The 21,019-nt window shown below is 37.6% G+C and overlaps 1 protein-coding gene across 1 annotated transcript in view; it reads left to right on the forward strand.

Moving 5' to 3' along the window:
* Positions 1–21,019, forward strand: part of LOC140240462 (GTPase-activating Rap/Ran-GAP domain-like protein 3) — a 123,874-nt gene that overhangs the window by 11,047 nt on the left and 91,808 nt on the right. The gene's annotated exons all lie outside the window — the stretch shown is intronic.

Below are 21,019 nucleotides of genomic sequence, written 5' to 3' on the forward strand. Positions count from 1 at the left end.
CAGAGTTATTTTGATTGGTCTATTCTTAAAATGTTACGTCTAAATACAAATATGACTAAAATATCAAGATGGGATTACTCTTCCAGGAACTAGTCAGTTATGGCCAATGTGTGTTTAATTGAAATGTAAGAAGAAATAGTGCACAGTATATATGCTTTATAAAGCTCTCAGCATGAAAAAATGTAATTCCTGCGTAAATCAAAGGTAATCATTACTGTTTAATATAACGTGAGGTCATTACGTTTCCACATAATTATCATAACCTTTGAGCTGAGAGATAGGGTGCATGGATTGTATCAGTATCATAAGCATTGGAGTAGTGATTCCAATCATTATATTCAATGAAAAGCTTAGTATCGAATCATTTATAATGAATGGAATTTTAGATTGAACTCGCTGGAACTTCGTCCTCTCTCGCCTGGATGAACCATGTTCCGCGATGTTGCAATACGATGAATAATACAGCAGTCCAACGCTCCGTTTGATGTGTGAATAGGTTGTGAATGTATTGCATACGCAAGTTGTCCCACTTCGCAACATGTTTTGTTGTTGTTGTGGTTTGTGGTTGTTTTAGATGTAGACCGAAAACAAGATGTGCGGTATATTGGTAACCCTTCCATGTTTCAGTGAAACTTTTGCAACGCAAACCGATCAAATGAAGTCACAGTCGTGCAGATACCATTCTCTATTCTTCCTTTTTATTTTCACTTCTTTTTTTTTCTCACCTTCCCTCTCTCCCTCTCTTTCTCTCTCTCTCTCCCTCTCTCTCTCTTTCTCTATCATTATGGGAAAAGAGTCAGCCTTCTTTCCTAACCAAATGTTTGCGTGTCCTGATAGGCTGTCCGTTTTCAAATATCTTCACAATCTTGACAAGCAATTACAGGATTTCAAGATGATGTTATTCTGGCGGCCGTGCACCTTTGGGGAATGTGTTATTCTACCTGACAAGACAAAATAGAGTTTTAGCTCACCGTAAGCAGTACATGGTAAGACAAATAATGTTTTATGCCACTAGACAAGGGATTGAAAAGTAATTGCTCAGCACCATCGAGGAAATTGTACAATTCTCTCAACATTTAACTGTGTGCTATCGGACATGACACAATTCGGTGGATTGACCTCATGGAAAACCTTCTGGCAAATTTCTTTTTTCCTGGTCATGTTCTGCCGTCGGTAATCATATTGTGCGTATATGAAATTGGTAGCATAAGGTAGTTCGCACACGTGCTCATTTACATTATTCAATTGACCCTCCGTTGCGTCATTGATTATGAGACATGTTTAGACCGTAACAAAGAGATTGATGTTAGCTGTTCCCAGGGGAGAAACTAAAAATATATTTTGTATGAAATGCCCGCGTCTGTGTCTCTTTCAACATCACCGTGATCTTTTCTGCTGTCTATTTCTTCGTCGCCTTGCTCTTCTTTTTTTTTACTTCACTAATACTGCTTTTTTCGTTTTCTCTTAAAGTCTTCATTCTCTTTTCTAGTCGTCGTCACAGGTTCTGCAGTTTAGCCGTGCCTATAATTCGCTTCTTCTATTTCACTGACTTTGTGACTCATGAGGCTGTAACTTTCTCCAGCGCTAGTTCTGTCACTCAATGATTGTGTCTCTAGTTCCGTTTTCCGTCTTTCTTGGCAACGCTTCGATATGCGATTGTCTTTGGGTTTGTCTTTGGTTACACTATTGAGTCGATTAAGTAATTTGAAAGGAACTCTTTGTTTGAATGACAGACTACCGAGCTCTCAGCTTTAGTTAGGATCGTTCTAAATTGTATAATAAATCGTTATTTGCTGGACATTTTGGTAAAACCAATGCTAACGGGAAGTACGACTGTAATGAGACATAAAAGATGCAACTGTTTTCAAACCAGTCAGTATTATATTCTCTATAATACTGACATTTGATGAGTTTGTTCCCATATATATAATATATATATATATATATATATATATATATATATTGTGTGTGTGTGTGTGTGTGTGTGTGTGTGTGTGTGTGTGTGTATCGGCGGGGGGGGGGGGGGCTTTATCCAGCCACAGACTGACCATTCGGACGTATAATTTGCCCATCTAGTGTGGTTTTTATTCTCCAACTCACTTCTCCACAGATGTTCTCTCTTTTTCCGCCAGCCTTGTCTGTCGTACGATATATTGTCAGGCGTTTCTTTCATGCTTTGTATCTTGATATTTAGATAATTGTCATTTATAATCCTTGTTTGGACCAGAAAAGTCAATATCACTGTACAAACTGCCCAAAGTCCCTGACATAAAAAGGGTGAAAGAATCCGCACGTAGTAATTTTAAGCACGTGGTATTTTCTCTCTTTTTTTTTATAAGGGACTTTTGAAGGCACAGAATCATGTAACAAGGTTTAGGTAACATGGTAACAAAGTGTAAATGTTGTTAACCTACACATATTTGATTGTTCTGACGATTACTGGGTCTTCGCCTGATTTGGCCCTCTATGCTGATTTCTACCATTAGGCTGAAGGTTCTTACCACTGGCTTCCAGTGTTCATAGAAACCCAGTTGCTGTTAAGTGGCAGGGAAAATAGGGCCTCACCGCCGTTCAAGCCATACCATGACCTTACCCATGGTGAAAAGGGCTCCAAAGTCAGGGCTGGTAATCACCATGGCCTTACTGAGCAGACGGGCTGGTTGATTGCATGTAATCATAGGTGAAATACAATCCTTCGCTTCTAGGCGCTTTTCCCCACACACTGTGCGTTATGGCTGATCATCAGTGAAGGACAAAGTATACACGGATAAGTAGGGATATACAAGCACGTTATGTGTGTACATGCATGACCATGACATGCATTTAGGGAAGTGTGTGTTTTGGAAGTTAATCACTAACACTGGTTATCAAAGCCATAATTAAGAAGGCGTATGCCCGGAGAGACAAGGTCGCACAAGAGCGGTTCCCCCAATAGTACATTCATATCTTCTCTGGATTCCTACCGCTTCCTCCGCCACGGTAAAGCCATGCTTTTAGTAGTCAAGCGTGTGCAAAATGCATTCACAGTACTGCAGGTCTGTCTCCCTAAAAAGTTGCCGGTGTGATCTCTTGGTGGTTCAAGAGTGAGAGTCACTCACGTTTACTATGAACATGTCAATTTCTATGCCCCATCAGTGACTTTTACATTCACCGGAATGTAAACTGAATTACTGCCTTTTACATTCAACGGAATTTATCATAATGTCAATTTCTGATTTTGGCTATTCATGAAATTAATATGACCCTTTCTTTCTGAACTAAGGAAGATGAAATTGCTAAGGTATTTTTGGAAGCAGTCAGCTGCTGTAATAACCCCTTTCTCATTCACTTAGTTCGTTGGTCGTGCGTTGTGCTATTACTGTAGTGTTATATTCCTCTGAGCGAGATCGCACATCGATCGATCTCCTCAATATTTTAAGCTTCCTGCTGGGGAGAGAGGATAGCTGCGTGGGTTTTACTTACTACCCATAATTCATAGTGCTCTAATTTAGGGCAAACAGCTGTCGGGTAAGTCTACACAAAGTCCCTTGTGAGGCGGCATCCTGCCGGCAAGTTATCAAATGGTGGAGAAAACCGAAAGCTTTAGATTAGCACCGAGGGTGATGGCACACGGAATGATTTCCTACCAATGCTGGAGACGCAATCGATTTCTCTTTCCAATTGTTCAGAGCTCATTTTCATTAAGGGATTGTGTTTGCGATGACAAGTGCAAATATTACATGCAAGCAAAACAATGCAAAGACCTCTACCTCTTATTTGCTCGGCCATCTCGGTACGTGCCGATAAATGAAGCGAGGTTATGTAGAGTTTACCCCCCACCGCAGTTGAAATGTCAGAATACAAACCTCATGTTATTTCCAATTCAAGACATTTTGTGTTGTCTTTTAACATTTTCTGCTGAGCGTATCTTTTCTGCCTCCTCTCTCTCCTATCTTTTTGTCTCCCTTTCTTTATTATGCAATAGAAATGATCTAATCAACAAACACCAGATGATTCGATCCCATAATCGCCTAGTGTTATTACGCTAACGTCAGAAAATTGATGTAAAATAATGCATTTAAAGTGACACGTGAAGAGTAATCATGGTGGTGATGTGATATTTTCACACAACATTCTTACACAGGTGATGTGCTTAGAAAGTAGTGAATATCTGCTCCTGGGTCCATAACAAATTGTCTATAATTATTATTTTCAGCATTGTGTGATAGAATGTTAAAGGGGAAGGCTAGTAACTGATCAGTGGGAATCAGTGGAAATGCTGGGAGATGATTGTTCCAATCCTTATGGGATTCATTCAAGAGTTCATTGTATATCTATTGTTGTGTGAAAATGATTTGCTTCAGAACGGTCTCATATTCAAGTAATGTGCAGATTAATGCTCCGTCACTGACCAGGGACGCTAACCTGGAAGCATTAAACTGCACATTACTTGAATATGAGACCATTCTAGAGCAAATCATTTTCACACAACAATAGATATACAATGAACTCTTGAATGAATCCCATAAGGATTGGAACAATCATCTCTCAGCATTTCAACTGATTCCCACTGATCAGTTACTAGCCTTCCCCTTTAAACCTCATAACAAACATGCGATGAGAGAAGAAATGTTAGTTGGCAAGACAAAGCTAATGTAAACATGACCAATGTCACATCCAGGAAGTGAAAACAAAGGTGTACTGGCTTTGTTTTGGATATGTTAAATGCACGTGAGTGACCAAAATGATTACAGAAAATTGAATTATCCTCGCATGGCCTGCAGCCATGCTTACAAAGATCAAGAGCGAGGATCACCTGCATTTCTCCCTGCTTGATTTGAAACATTGATTTTTATGTTTTCGTTTAAAGGTGGGATCAATTCCATGACGGAATATGGAGCTGTGCATTTCGTTAAATCAAACCATTTCCATTGGTTGTATAGCCTATATTCCCGTCATTATTGGTCAGTTCTTAAAATAGCTCTATATTAAAGGTAAATATCGTTTAGGCGTATAGACGTGTCACTGTCATGGCGACAAAACTGCCTAGATTGTAACTTTTATGGGAATGGGAATGGGAAAACGGGGAATGGGAGTGGGAATGGGAAAACGGAAAGTCTTCTTGAATCATTTACCTTATTTATTTAAATTTATATTGATAGTATTTTGATAATTTTAATGACAGTACTGAATTTTAGTCGATATGACTGTCTTCTTTTTATGAAGTATACATAGAAGAGCAAATCTCTCTTTAAACGACTCTTTAGCTTCCTTTACAAATAATGATTCCCTCTTTTCTTTAAGTGTAATTATATGTGACCCTGCACCACAAAACAAACAAAAAGTTGCCAGACATGATTTTTTAGTGAAGACCATATTCTGAAAGAGCAGACTTTAAGCTTTAAAATAATGTATAACTCAAATCAAATGGACTCTCCTAACCTATCTAAATATTGGAAAGAAAGCACAAACTCAGGAAAAGTGTGAACTGAGAAAAGAGGCTCGGAAGTACAGCGTTTGTTCAAGCGCTTAATCTTTACCAAACCGTGCTGGCTGTGCGATGAATGGGACAAAAGACAGAAAGTAAACCACCGAGTAACAACAATGAAGGGATTATCAGATTAATCATGCCTCATATATTAACACATTCTGTACATTATTAATGCCAACTTTCAAAGCAATAGCACTCTCTTTTCAAAAGTTAATAGAGTTGAAAGTGAAGAGTGTGTACACGGTTTTTCAGAAATGAAAAAGGGACTCTAAAAACACACCTAATCACACTATTCTACCAAAAATGTTCGAGGTAAACTGCTAAAAAACACACTTTCCCGCCCGTTTTATGACCCTAAATTTTAGCATACTGTAAAAGAAGACTTGCTCTTTCAGAAAATATGAAAAAGTCAAGATCGGCTAGGTTGACCCATTTCACTTATTTTCAGTCCTCATGCAAAATCAGTGTGTGCGACTTTTTGTTCGTTTTGTGATGCACGGTCACATATGATTCTCACTAAAAGCAAAGAATGGTTCATGTCTTCATTATATGAACATCCTGCTAGAGAGACAATATGCATGATAGTTATCGACCTGCAACTATATATGGTTGCCATGGAGCTAATTTATGGCTCCTATCGATCCACAGGGTATCGGATGTAAGCAGGCATCAGCTGCATGACTTGATTTTTTTGTACCTGACATTTAAACGGCCTCATTACATTATCAATAGAATTACGTATTTATAATCCAGAGCTACATGCAAAAACCATATACATAGACCTCCGAATTTGCCCGTTTTCACTAAAACAGTAAATGGAATGCCGTCTACATATTTTTGTAACTAGACACAGTAGTTCATTCACCTGTTATTCTTTCACTACAAGGCGATTTTGAGAAACGACTTGAAAATCACTATTGTATCGTGAAGGAGGAGATTTCGGAGTCGATAAAAAGGGCTGTCTGAATTTTCACTGTGATGGTTTGACGCACCACGATACACATGATACATGAATAGGAGACGGCGAAGAAAATTGTCTTTAAACAATATTCCCTTACATGCTCTCGGATACATGGAGTAGGCCTACTGTTCGGTCAAATACGTGTATTTTCTGTCTTCTTTTTCTATTGATACTGTACAGCAGTTTAGGCTACGATTTATTGATATTTCAAAAAACGCATTGATGTAGGTAGATAATGTGAGGTGCAATTATGTATGCTGTCATTGTTATTTATGTGAGAGCCAACTGATAGTGGCACGTTCTAACCGTAACGATATCGTTTGCCGTGATTCGACCATTCTCTGTATGAGGATTTGAGACTTTGTATTCATTGCAGAATTGCGCTATAGGCCTCTACGTCACCACATGGACCTACAACCCGACGACTAATGTCCAAAGCACGTTGTAACAGTCGCCTTGGGTAAATGACGCCTAAGAGAAAGCCTTTAGTCCCGCTGCAGCACTTAACGCGGCACGACACTTTATACCCTGTCCCATACCACCTCCAAGCCATATACCAATCGACGCATGCGCACTTTACTGAAAGTCACAGCCAGCTGTGAGGGAGCTCTTTGATTATATAGAAAGAAGCAGCACTCAGTTTTCGTTATATTCCATGAATGATCACGTGATTAGAATCGCTTTCTTTTATTTCAGCTTAATCAGACAAGATTTGAAAAAAGGATCCAGGGAACAGTCAAAAAGTTACATGATACACTCGAAATTTTCTCTCGAAAAATCTCTTTTGTATCTATATGTCATTACATGCATATTCACTTATTTATCAATTTTACTTTTTAATATACACACATACGCGCACACACAACACACGCGTGTTATATATATATATATATATATATATATATATATATATATATATATTATATATTATATATTATATACACAATACTGGGATCAACGCTCAACGAGCTTGCTTTTAAGCATGTTCCACCATATTACTTTAGCATTCATTCTCAGATTCCAACTCTCATATATTGATCACTATGTTCTATATATTTGCAATATTCTACCATGCTTCCAAGCTGTATATCATGTATTATTTCATTTTGTTATATTTGATGTATTTTTCACCGAGAAATAATGATAATAAAATGAAATTGACATATATGTACGTCAATATAATGGATTGCAAGGAAAATATATAATGATCAGAGTGTGACCTTATAGCATGTTTAATGAATTGGCATTAGACAGAACAGCTATAGAGCTATAAATAACACAATGTGTCTACTACTCTGCATACGAGACCATTCTCTGTTCGTGCCATGCATTATCCACAAGGGAGTCATCGTCACTGTATATATTTATACATTATATTTCCTTGAATCAAGTGAGTGATTACCAGCCTGATGCACCTCATAATGTGACGACCTTCACACCATGGCATTCCTGACAGCCATCATTTGTTGTCCTCGCGTGATTTCCCATGGGTTTTAAAACCCAGGGCTCCTATTATACCTTGAGCAATCTAAAACTGACCCGCCTTCAAAACACCAAATATGCGAGGATTCTAGGAAAGCCATAGTAGCAAGAATGTATACAGTTATTCCATGGAGCTACTAACAGAGTTAGAGGCTCCATGGTTATTCCTGGCCCGTACAGTGTGAGGACAATCACTGAGATAATACATGGCGTACCTTTCCGGGCAGCTTTGTAACACAATATCAGCATCTAGTGTTCCGTCGGTGTACTTTATGCATGAGAGTTTAAGCGTAGCTGCGGAGAAATTCTCCCGGCGAGGATTTGCATTGTTTGCTTTGCTTGCTAACAAGCCGTTCAATTTGCCGCGTATTTCCAAATCTAAATTCTGATCACGAAAGCGAGGAGGTCAGCCGAACTCTTTTCCTAGCCGAGCTGCGAGTTGACAATGCTACATCCGATTGACGAGGTTCATGTTGCGTCATCACTTACGTATTTCATGTAATGCTAGTCACACGGTGTCGAACTCGATGTCGACATAATAGGGGACTAATGAAGCAATTACTGGCAACCTCAGCCTGCTAACAGACTTCACGATGTGTCCTCTTCTCTATACTGTCAATGCTTACCACTATCTTTTTTATGAACCCTGTTTCAATCTTTGCGGCCTTGAAAAGGTCTAAAGCAACGCATAATAAACAAACACGTACAATTGATGTAGCTGATTTATTTTGACCATACCGCAAACGATTCTGAAGTAAACGTACGCCCAAGATGCTTTCTAATATCCATATATAATCTAATGAGAGTGATACTGACCATGCTGACCTTTCGATATGAATACAACGTTGAAAGGCAAAACATATTCTCTTAGTAATGCACAATATGCTTATACATTAATTCCATGTTCATGATATTAGACCATCTTCCTTTACAGTGAAATTGATTTCCCAATAAGTGTAAATTTCTTGAATGTCATCACAAGGTCAGTCTCTTTCGTTTGCCCCTATAACTGCCTTTGTTACGAGCTTTTTCTATCGATATTTCTGGCTAGCTCGTAATTTTGATCGTCCTCTTAACGCAGAGTGGTAATCGACTAATTATTGTAATCGACCCTGTCAGAGCGTTTCGTTGCTTTCTATTAAAAGCTATCTCTGGGTCATGTGTAGGTATGCGTGTTTATAACGATGGTCTGTCAGTGTACGAACACTCGAACACACACTCCACACTTACGTTGCCGTGCACGATTGTGACGTAGGTGCATTAAATGCATGCTTTGATTGATTTCATTCGCTCGGATAAAAAGAGGTCACTGCTAATTGTTCAGACACGGGAGCGCCCGTTCATCCTGTCATATCTATTGTGTGACGTTTGCAAAAACTACCTACATGACAGTTAGCCAAGCGTTCTTATATGTTGCTTTAAATTTAGCATCAACACCAAAAATGTAGCCATGAGTGAGATTAAGTTGCTCAAATTAGTCTTGAATATTTTGCATATCTCTACGAAAAAGGCCTAGAAAGGGTGTGTAAACCGTTTTTATGAATCACCGCACAGCCCCCTTCATTTTTATTGACTATCTTTTCCTTCACAGAAACCCTATGCAATGGAGAGTAAAAAAAAAAAGAAAGGAAATCGAGATCTGTCTCTCAGAACACTTTATATCCAAATAAAACGAATATATCTTTGATTAGAGTATGCCTTACCATTGCACTTGCCTTCCGGCAAGTACCAAAACGTGTAAAAAGAGGAAGAAAAAATTATATAATGACGCGAGGAGAAGCCACATAACAGATTGAGCCGGAAGTTCGACGGTTCGCTCCTGACATTTCTGGAACGATTTCCTTTGACAACATAAGCAGGATTCACGCGACGTAGATTCCTTGAAGTGACAGCAAAATACGCTCCATCATCAGTCTTGCGAAAAACGAATACATCCTGCTTACCTCATGCTAAACAGATTAACCGCCAGTTCAAATATTCACTGAAAATCTATCCAAAGTAAACTTCCGTCGACGAGACAGCTAGTACATGTGAAAAAAGACGCTGCCTCTGAGAGTCATTTTGTGCTTCATCGAACGTATTCCTTTCTTTCTTTCTTTTTCAACCAAAGAAGAAAGGAAATTATAGAATATGGAATTGAAGGGGTCGGTGCATTATAGTGCTAACCAACACAATGTTCATTTTGAGATAATTGCTTTTGAAAGTTTGAAAAAATCCATAAATCAGGTTAATGACCCGAGAAGGCCATTTTTTCGTATATGAACCTTTACATACTCAAGATTGAATAGTGTCTTGGGGAAATTTACTACACTGATATTTTGGTGGATTCAAGAGGATTTTTCAAGTCACATTTTGAATTTGTGGCTTAGCACTTTATTGCAGCCAAATCCGTCGTGTATACAAATACTCTATATTCTTTGAAAGCTAACAAAATATTAATATCTCTTCGCTAAAAATGGAACATTAATGTAATATTTGAGTTTCCCTCCTTTGTGACGTGAAATTACAATAAGATATACCGGTTTTTAACTGTCTGTATTGTATAATCTGTGTGAATTATGAAGACAAACTTTGCATATATTTCAGACGCACACACGCGCACAGAATCAATCATATACGCATAAAGACATCTTGAAATGTGGATATTAAACAATTTCAACAATTCAAGTTTTAAGACAAAGCATTCAGTGTCATACAAAATAATAATATGATTTGTTTGGGGGAGGGGTTATATCTCATTGAGGATTTTACATCTTCCGTGTACCTAAAAGCAGGGAAAGAGTCCCTTCTTCAGCATTGTGCATATAACGCATTTTAAATTTAGAGTATCTAGATCAGAGAAAATAAAGTAAAATGGTACATATCAACATTATTCCACAGATTATCATGTCTTTTGTTAAAGGGAATAAAATACCATACAGTAGACATAAAGGCCTTGTGTAGCTATATTGGTTTTCTTGTTTAGGGTATCAAAATCACCAAAAGTACTCTAAAATCCTTTTTTGTATGACAACGAATTTACCAAAAAAATAGTGTTGCATGAGAATTATATCTGTACATGCCTCAATGAATCCTCCTCCTCCATGTTCGTTGGTAAATGCAGGCTGTGTGAAATTATGCAGGAAAGTTCTTATCACAAAATGAATGACTAACTCTTAATGGCCAAAAATCCATGAAAAGAACATTTTTAAAAATTGGGAAAAAATCTCTTTGGAAGTCTGAACACTTATAGATTTCGTATATTCGGACAGACCATACATGCTGAAAAACAATGTGCCGAATAAGACCAAAATAGTCTACGTATTATATCAAGTTGGTGTATTTATACACATACATTTTACCCCATATGCACATTTTCAGACTAAATTTGGATCATGAAGATCATTTAGGAACAAGAAAAAAAATGTTCTCATGTCAAAGCTGTTACGGTGACAAAAACATACACAAAAAAGTGAACAATCTATATGCTTTCAATAGTTTTATCAATCACAAATCTCCAAATTAATTTGAAGGAAGCTTTCTTTTTTGTAAATTAATCTTGAAAACAACCCTGTGAAAAAAAAAATAACGCTGAAATTTGTAACAGAATACAGCAAATACATTTGCTTTCCAACATGGAAACTTCTTCATAAAAATGCATGATAGATACCGAGTTTAAAGGGTAAATTCAGTAGTGGAAAAAGGGAGCTATTGACTCACAATTAAATTACGTTAAAAAACACTATACTATCAGTATTGATGCTTTAAATTCCGCTTTGATTGCTTTCAACGTTTATTGATTTAAATTGAGAAACCGTATAGAGGTATCAACAACATGGAACTATGAATTTTATACGACAGCGTTATATTTGAAAAATAATGTTTGCAGTTTTATCATAAATGTAACATCCTTTCAAAGGATGTTAAACATGTAAGTATAGTGTCTCGGTTATGTAAGAAACTACAGGGAAGCACAGCTGTATTGACAGCGGCAGGAATTTGAAAATTTTAGGTAAATTAATCGATATTAAAAATGCATTTTGTTTTCATCCATTTTCTACTGTCTATAGCTAATCCCCCTAAATATGGCTGTGAAAGCATAGCAAAATTCCATTTTATTCAAAAGAAGTTACAAATTAATCAATGACAATTTCAAATGTTGTTTCACTAGTGATCTAACTCTGTAAGAATTACTTACAGATAAGGCACAAGTCCAAACATCCAGATGTCCGTACATTTTTTTTTACCCATATGAACGTTTTCAGATCACACTTGCATCAGGAAAAAAAGAATCTTAAATTTAGAGACAATACACTTATTACAATAAGCCATTTCGATGAAAAAAAACACACATACAAATGAAGATTTATATTTTGAATATATTTCATCAGTTATTTAACTACTGATTAATTTTGAGGAAGCTTTCCTTTTGAAGCGAAATGTCAGCATGAATAAAGTGCTAACCCACTAATGAAACTTTAAGGTGCTGGGACAGACCATGAATGTTGATTAATTTTCTTATAGGTCAGAATACACAATGCTAAAATACTCCTAAAACCAGTGATTGTGGTATTTTCCTGATAAGTTCAACAAAAATAAAAAACTGGCGAAAAATGTCATGATCAGTATAGTGCTAACCCCAACAGTACAAAAATCAACAAAAAATACTCATTAAATGCTTAAAATTTCATTAATGTTTATCTCATCTCCATTTTCATAACTGGCAGAAGAGTACAAGTTATGTTATGAACCAGAATTACTTATTTTTGTAGATGAAAAAGTTTCCTCACTGTTCAGATTTAGATATTTTTATGACACCCTTCTGTCTGCTGCCATGGAGGTCGCCATCTTGAAAAGTGTGGCTTAGTATTATATTCCTGCCTATAAGATGTGATTAATTTTCGGGGCAAAAAGATGCCTGCATTAAAAACCCATTTATTGCTTAAATTTCAAGATGACATTTTTAGGGATTATAGAGCAGTGATTCAGGATGGTGTAAATGCATGTAACTCATTTTTCACCAAAGTGTGGGTTAACACTATAATGCACCGACCCCTTCAATTTTGTGTAACTTTAAAACTATGTCCCTAATGGCCTGTTGAAATAAATTCAATGTATCAGTTGTTTGAATATAGCATGGAACTATCCTTCAATACAAAGTGAATGACATGCACGACATGAGGCTTAAAGGACCACAGCAAAGGCTTGTAAATTCTTTTGCTTGAGTTTCTTCGGGTGTACTGTTTCATAGATATGAGTTGATCACAGTATATAAGCTCTGCTGTTTAGTAGACCCCTCAATATTTCTTTCCCCTTAGAGCGTGGATGATATAACATAAAATATATATGTTCGGAAACTACTGTATGTATTTATGGTCCTAACTCGTTAGTACCTCTAATTTTCATGGTACAGTCAACTATCGTGTATTCAAGAACATAGGTAATTTTTCATACATTATCATTATTTAATGTTCTGTGAAAGAAGAAATATGAACTGAACTGAAATTGAAATCTTGGTGAACGGGTTTACAGATTTATTCATCGCTCATTTCATGTGGGAACTTGTTTATTCATTCATCTATTTATTTCTCTATCTCTCTGTCTATCTATGCATCCTCAATCCATCTACCGAGGTGACTGTCTTGCACAAAAATGATAAGGACTGATGAGCTAACCTGTCATGATCCATTTTTTTTTCTTTACGTAAGACCACTTAGGCGACATGGATGCAAGCAATCAGTTTTCCTTATCTCAAGAGGAGATCAGAAGTGAATTCGCCGGCCTTGGATACACCCCTTGTCAAAACAAATTTTGATACCAACAGTATGATGATGAGGTATGGTGAGCTAAATCTAGTTCAAGTAAACCGGCGAGTATACGGAAGAGAACGATGGTTGGATCAAACAAGTTTTTAACGCTCTGATCTCTACGATTGATACAAGTGAGGCCAATCAAACAATTGACCTACTCAATTCGGCCACACCCCTTTTCGTAATTTAGACATCTTTGTTCCTCTCTCTTTCTCTCTGTCTATCTCTCCATCTTTCCCTCTCTTTCCCCGTTTCTCTCTCACCCTTTAGTCTCTCTTTCTCTTCCTCTTATGAAACATTAATTACAGATGACCTTATTCGTGTAAATTCACACTAATAGAATTCGGATTTGATGAAATAGTGTGTGGGGCCTCTCTATGGTTACCGCTGGCTAGGTAACAGCTTATCTGCCATCTCCCCTGCGTCGCTGAGGAATCACTCCAGGCTCTCTGCTTTATGTAGCCGCCACCTGCTCTTATTCTGATCGAAGGTAGAGTACCACCAGCATAGCCACACAGACTTCTCCTCTCTCTCTTTCTTTCTCTCTCTCTCTCTCTCTGTGTTCTTCTGTCCTTTTCGCGGTGGTTGATGACATTTGTCAGTTTCATTTTATCTGCTACACCAGGGAAAAGAAAATTCTATTCAATCTTGAATCGCGTTAACACAGAAAGATTTGTCAGATGGCATTCACATGCAGAAGGGAATAGGGGTGTGTTGGGATGATGTGATTTTAATGGCTAGCCTCATTGAAATTTTAGGTGCTTCTACTTTCAGCTCTTATCACATGACAAACAAATCACTCACATGCTACTGAAAGCATGTTGCTTTGTTAATTTAGGTGGTGACTTCAGCTGTTTTTCTGACCTATTTACATTCATCCCACTTTGGTTTGTCTACGCCCAGGCCAATCTAGATAGAGCTTGAATTCCATTATCTCTTCTCCCTACATCTTCCTGCACACGAGACCAAACCTCCAGCCAGCTAAGACATAAGAGGGTGGTTATACAGAGAGCGTAGGGATACTGATACCCTTGATCCCACCCACCTCGCGGCGGGCCAGTGACATTAAGAGAATGATGAAAAACGGTCGCTGTACAACTATTTAATGAACGGACAGCTGGCACTCTCGAAGAGGTGTTCCTTTGCGATGATATATGGGATCCGTTTCCCTTCCAAGTGCAGTTAGAATTGTCAGTGAAAAGCTTCGCGCAAAAACCTGGCAACTTTAGCATTATACACAGTCGTGGTGGAATTCATGGTGTCAACACTTTGAGAGTTGCGCCGTAAATCTTCGGCGGACTAACAAGCCGTAGAAAATGACAGAAGACTGTCTTATTAGCACACTTTCGTGTCGAAAACATAAACATGGAGGCAGGGCATCTGTTGCAACAGACGAGTGCAGGATGACAGTCAAGTGAATTCAGTAGAGAGGGAGTTATTGGCGGGAAATATTCCCATCTGAATTCTGTAATGTTAGGCATCTGAGTACCACACAATGCGCAGTGAAGACAGTCAAAGTGTGTCCCTGGTCTATTCTCGCAATGCAAGCTGGCCAAGCTAGCTGTTAAGGATGAAATAAACAACTGCTCTGAACGCAAGAAAATCGATTCACGAATGGTCGATGATTTAATTCTCACTTATTTCAAATAAGTTCTCCCCTAGGCAGTTAGCATTAGAGGGGCCGTCCCTTTCACCCTATATTTTATAGTTTGGAAACCTTCACTTGCGTCAAGAGAAATTAAGTGTAAACTTATTCTGAGTGCGTTCTATACCCTCACACGAACACGACGTGTACATCTTCGTATGTTTGGAATTATCTTCAGTTGCTGTCAGATCCTCATTGTCCTATTCCTCATTCAAGAAAAAAGAAGTCCATGAATTCCAGTTTATAGTCCTAATTAGTTACCACATGAGCCATTTTTTCAGCTTTAGTTCCTAGTCACAACTTCCTTGTATTCTGCCATCAGTTATGAAATAATAGTTACAAGAACATTGTTTCTATTGTAAGCAATACAAAAATTATCCTTTCAAACCTTTTTGCCAAATGTGTTTGATAAAAAAAAAAATAGATACACCATCCACAAGAAGAACAAACATTTAAGCATGAACAAGCATGTCATGTCATTTCGATCTACGGTAGATAGAAACCTACCGACGTAAACAAAGTTATTCCTGAAAACCAACCTAGTGTAATCTTAAGAAACATCTAACCATAAGAGGTAAGACGGGGGGGGGCATGATTGTCGAAGAGCAGTGTGATATGTGAGTTCAAGATGCGACGACAACAAAAAGGTTTCGTTTTGTTTTTGCTGTTGTTCTTCAATAATGTATCAACGAAATGGTTCTGCATGATTCAATAGAAAGCGTACTGTAAGTCATATCACTGTGGACCAGTTACGGATACGGTATAATACAAAATGTTTGATGAGCGAAAGGGTTAGATAATGCAAAAAAAAAATGTAAAACAACTTAAGGGCATGATTCTTTGTCTTCTTTTGTTGTATTTTTTCTCTCTCTCCCTCTCTCTCTCTATTTGTCTATATTCGTCGTTCCATTCCATTCCAATTCTTTCCGTTTCGTTCTTGGCTTTATAAACTCCAACATCGTTCAGAGTATGTACATATAGGAGAATATGGCTGTCTGATTCAGTAACAGAATAGATCAGTCACGTGGACTTAGCTGTTGTTTTAGCTCTATTTTCTTGCTTTCCTCAGGCTTTTTCGGCTTCTTTGTGTCTGATTTCGCCTCTGTCCATGTTCTTCTTTTGGATCTTCATTTCGTCGACTATCTATTTTTCTGGAGATTTCCAAGCGATTGTATTTTGTTCATGGTTGGTAGCTGCTAGGCTGTGGTCTACTTATAAGGTCTTACTCAGCAGTGCTCAAACCCACGGATGGGCGACATTCGAGCGGTGTTTCTTAGGTCATTGGGAAACATAACATGTACACTGTGACATTTCTCTCTTAATGCAAGAAGATATTTAAAGATATTACCTATTTGTAAAGTCCTTAAAGGAAAACGAGTTTCTCTGCATAAAAATGTGATTGTCAGTAACTCACCTGACGTGAAAATACATTATGTTAGCTGAGTGTATTGAAATTTCAAATTGATGAGGAACAGTATATTTGTTTTTTTGGGTTTTTTTTTTTGTTTGTTTGTTCGTTCGTTTGTTGTTGTTTTTTGACCAAATCTCTCCCGCGGCTGTCCATATCATCAAGCATTGCTCTTTATCCACAACTGGAAAGTTAATCAAGTTAACTCATCATGCTCATAGTCAATCATAATCGGCTGTTACATGCCATCGATTTTTCTCCTACAGTGTTGCTTTTTGGCAAGGTGGCATCGGACCTTTTTTCATTATATAGATCAAGGTTCATTTGACTGTATTGAGATATTCAAGCAATCTTCTTTTATTACTCTGAAAGTTCAATGCGCCTGAGTAGCCCTAGAGCGAACAGGACATATCATGTAACAAACGTTTTATGACTATATTGACATGGTATACCAATTGTGTGAGTCATGATATAAGAATATATCAAAGAATATATGTAGTCTTAATCAATATGCTGACGACATACCAGAACAGGTTTTTACCTTCGGGAAATTTACACCTTGGCCTGAATTCACGAAGGTGGTACAAATGAAACCATGGTTTAAACCATGGACAAAAACCATGGAGCGCCAAGTGTCGCATAGAATATTTCGTTACGGAATCAGTCATTTCGTCAATGAAATGATTATTTTGTAACGAAACGACAACATTTTGTAACTAAATGAACATTTCGTCCATGAAATGATAATTTCGTTATCGAAACGGACATTTTATCAACGAGATGACCAATTTTGTAATGAAATATTCCATGCAACACTTGGCGCTCCATGGTTTTTGTCCATGGTTTAAACCATGGTTTCATTTGTACCACCTTAGTGAATTCGGGCCCTTGTGTTTTATTCTGAAGACGCGGCGAATGGATATATTTGTCATCATTCATCATTCGTTCTACACGACCAGATGGCATAACCCCACAGGATTGTTAAAACCTACTAAATTTGGCAATCTTTCTTTTTCTCGGACATGATGTAAACAGATGTCAGATTCATTTCTTTCTCTCTGTCAAACATGGAGCTTCCATTAAATTGTGCGGATGTTGTAAAACGCGATGGCACATCTTAAAAAATGTGAAAGATCATTCCACATGAGGATTAAAGCTCAACATTGAGACGTGATCCTTCCTTTATTCTTGTTCTTTATTGTGTTAGACTACTATTAAAAAAGTTATAGGCAGCTTGAAGTAACAATATGTAGTTTTTCGTCTTTGTTATCATATTACGCTCAACGCCTTCACTAAAAGAAATTAAATTCTACAAACATTTACAGCTTTACGAATGCGATTACATTATTCCTCCTCAACAACCCGATTCGCTATCTACATCAGATCTTTGAATAAAGCACAGCTTCACGTCAGCCTCAACAGTTAGTAATATGATATGAAAGAAGTGTCGGGGTCCATCCTTTAGTTCGTCTGTCGCCATTTTGCGTTGATTCATTTCATTTTATCAGTTGGGTTTTGTTGAATACATCAAGAAAATGCACAATGTTTAAACACGTAGTATAAGTCGTGTGCCGTTATATGTTTAAAGGGAAGCCATAGCTTGAAAAAGGACAACTTACCTTTCATCGCATGAGATGTGAGGTACGACCTTGGACATGTGCAGAAAAAGAAAACAAGCAAATGTCGCATGCCTGGTTAAGTTGGCGTTTTGATTAGGCTTGTGATATTCATGGAAAGGGACGCTCTTGTTCCTACGTGGACAGTTTGGGCACGTTATCATCAAATGATGTGACGTCATCAGCAACTGCGCCAGTAAAATGTCCGTGGCGCGAATATTGCTATGGGCACACGTTCCCTCACACAACCCCCCTAATGCCTCTGCACTGATCAATACGGTCACGTCATAGGACCTCAATTCCCTCGGGACAGAACCGGCCCGGGAAAAACAGAAGGACGGCATAGACCTGATGGCGGTCTGTTTTTAATGAGTAGGGCCTATTAACTCCGTGTGTTATGGGCACCATGAGACACGTGTCGACAGACGGTGAATCGAGAGAGAAAAGGACGCGAAGGGAAGGAGTGGGGATAATAACAGACAAAGAGGAAGCTGTCTAATCAAATGGAGCCATATGTACTAAATGATGCAGGTACCATTTTTTTTTCCCATTGAGAAAGACATAGTTAAATACTACTGCTGAAATATGGCTGAGTTGTGTCCATAAAATGCAACTTTTTTTTTTTCATTTACCAGTACAATACTGAGAGCATGAAATTGATATCATGGTCACCAAAACGATGGGAATATTTTAATATGAATCATACTTAAAACAGTTTTCTTTTCTTCTGATAGAAGCAATATGCTCGTGCGACAATGTAGGGACTCACTACCAAAAGCAATTCGTTTATAGATTGTGGTTGTTTTGTTTTGTATTGTCCTAATGCATGAAAAGATATCGATTCTAGTCTCCCTTTCCAAACCCTTTTGTTCAAATGTCATCCAGCTTGTTTCTATCATGACATTTAGAATGTTTACACATAAAGTTTATACGACTAGGCATTACATCCCTCACCATACACGTATCATAACATTAAACGCACTCCAAACCACTTGCCAATAAATATCTCATAAAAACCGTCGTAAAATCTGTAGTGTGACTTCCGCTAGAATCGTCATACATCTGTATTGTCGCACTAAAGCCTTGCTCCTTAGCAAGATATTGCAAAATGCAATAAATCACTGTATGTACAGTCTCGCACCGTTTGTGTTTTATTTCAAAACAAGCAAAACGAAGCAAACAAATCCTACAGTGACTTTTTTCCCTTCCTCGATAGAAGTGTGAATGTCGCGAACATTCAAAATGAAGTATTTTCAGGGAATTATGTTGACGGCGTTAGTGTCCTCATGTTGATGTTACTTTAATTGACATCAAAGTTCAAACAAAAACAACAGCAAATGAAATTTACATCATTCAGTTTACCACTTACACGAAAAAGAAATGAACATCTTCGTGTAAAAACCCTCGTTTGGTGGTGATAAGTTTCAACGCCAGTATTTGTATTAAAGACATATTTTCTGACGCACGCTCCCTTTTAAGACCTTATTGTTGTAACGGAAATTGTGATGATATTAATAAAAGTAGGAATGATGATGATGATGATGATGATGATGATGATGATGATGATGATGATAACAATAATGATGACATTTTATTATTATTCTATCATTATCTGTGATTAATTACGGTTCATGCTGTAGGGCATTAAGTTTGTAATCATAACACTAGTATGCGTGGATATGACAACTGTGCGTGTGTATGTGTGTGTGTGTGTGTGTGTGTGTGTTTGTGCGTTTGAATTATATATTTTTTTCTTACGGATTGATAAGTCGTTATGATTCACACTCTCCCTCTCGTGTTCATTCATCTCCTGTATAAACTTTCCTAAACAGCTGGGGATTATTGTTAACTACATCAAAACACTTTTTCGTTTTGTTTTGTTTTGTTTTGTTTTGTTTTGTTTTGTTTTGTTTTGATTTGTTTTGTTTTGTTTTGTTTTGTTTTGATTTGTTGTTTCTGTTTTCTTTTTCTTTCTTTTTTGACCTCTCGACATTATTTGGCACTGAGGGTTCAAGAAAGATGTGTCCAATTGACATACAACATTGATTGCGTGTTTACACGGCAGAAAATTTGATTGTATGAATTGCATCCCATTGTTCACAGTAAATCGAATACATGGCTAGATTCAGACCAAGCCAAACAACCAGCACAAACTCCCGTCTTACAAGACAAGTTAGGAAATAGGCAGATTTACGGGCTTTACTTTACTGAAAGCTTTCAATACTTGTTTTCGACTCACAGCGTGATCTTGCCATAATGAAGTTAAGGGAACGTGTTAAAGATACCATTTATTTGTTAGTATCCATGGTAACAAGCAGGTTACTGTGATTTATCTGTGTGTTTGTCTTGATAGTCAGCTTATCATCCATTGTACGTCTTTTCAACGGTGTTAGAGGCTGACGTAAGCCACTCTAATTCTTGGGCGTCTTCTTTCGATCTTCTCAACGAAATTGCTATAACAACAATTAGAAATATTCTATAAAACAGAATTAGTTAAACATATACTGTATATTTGCTGTACCTCTTTCTATGTCCGTAGATTACACATATTGTATATAATTATTTACCCATATAGTGATGAAAAATTGGTGAGACGGGTCCCGTTAGAGTTTCTTAGAAAAGCCTTAATGGGTATAACAAGACTCCCA

Source organism: Diadema setosum, chromosome 17 (genome assembly GCF_964275005.1).
Source record: "Diadema setosum chromosome 17, eeDiaSeto1, whole genome shotgun sequence".
NCBI classification, from domain to species: Eukaryota; Metazoa; Echinodermata; class Echinoidea; order Diadematoida; family Diadematidae; genus Diadema; species Diadema setosum.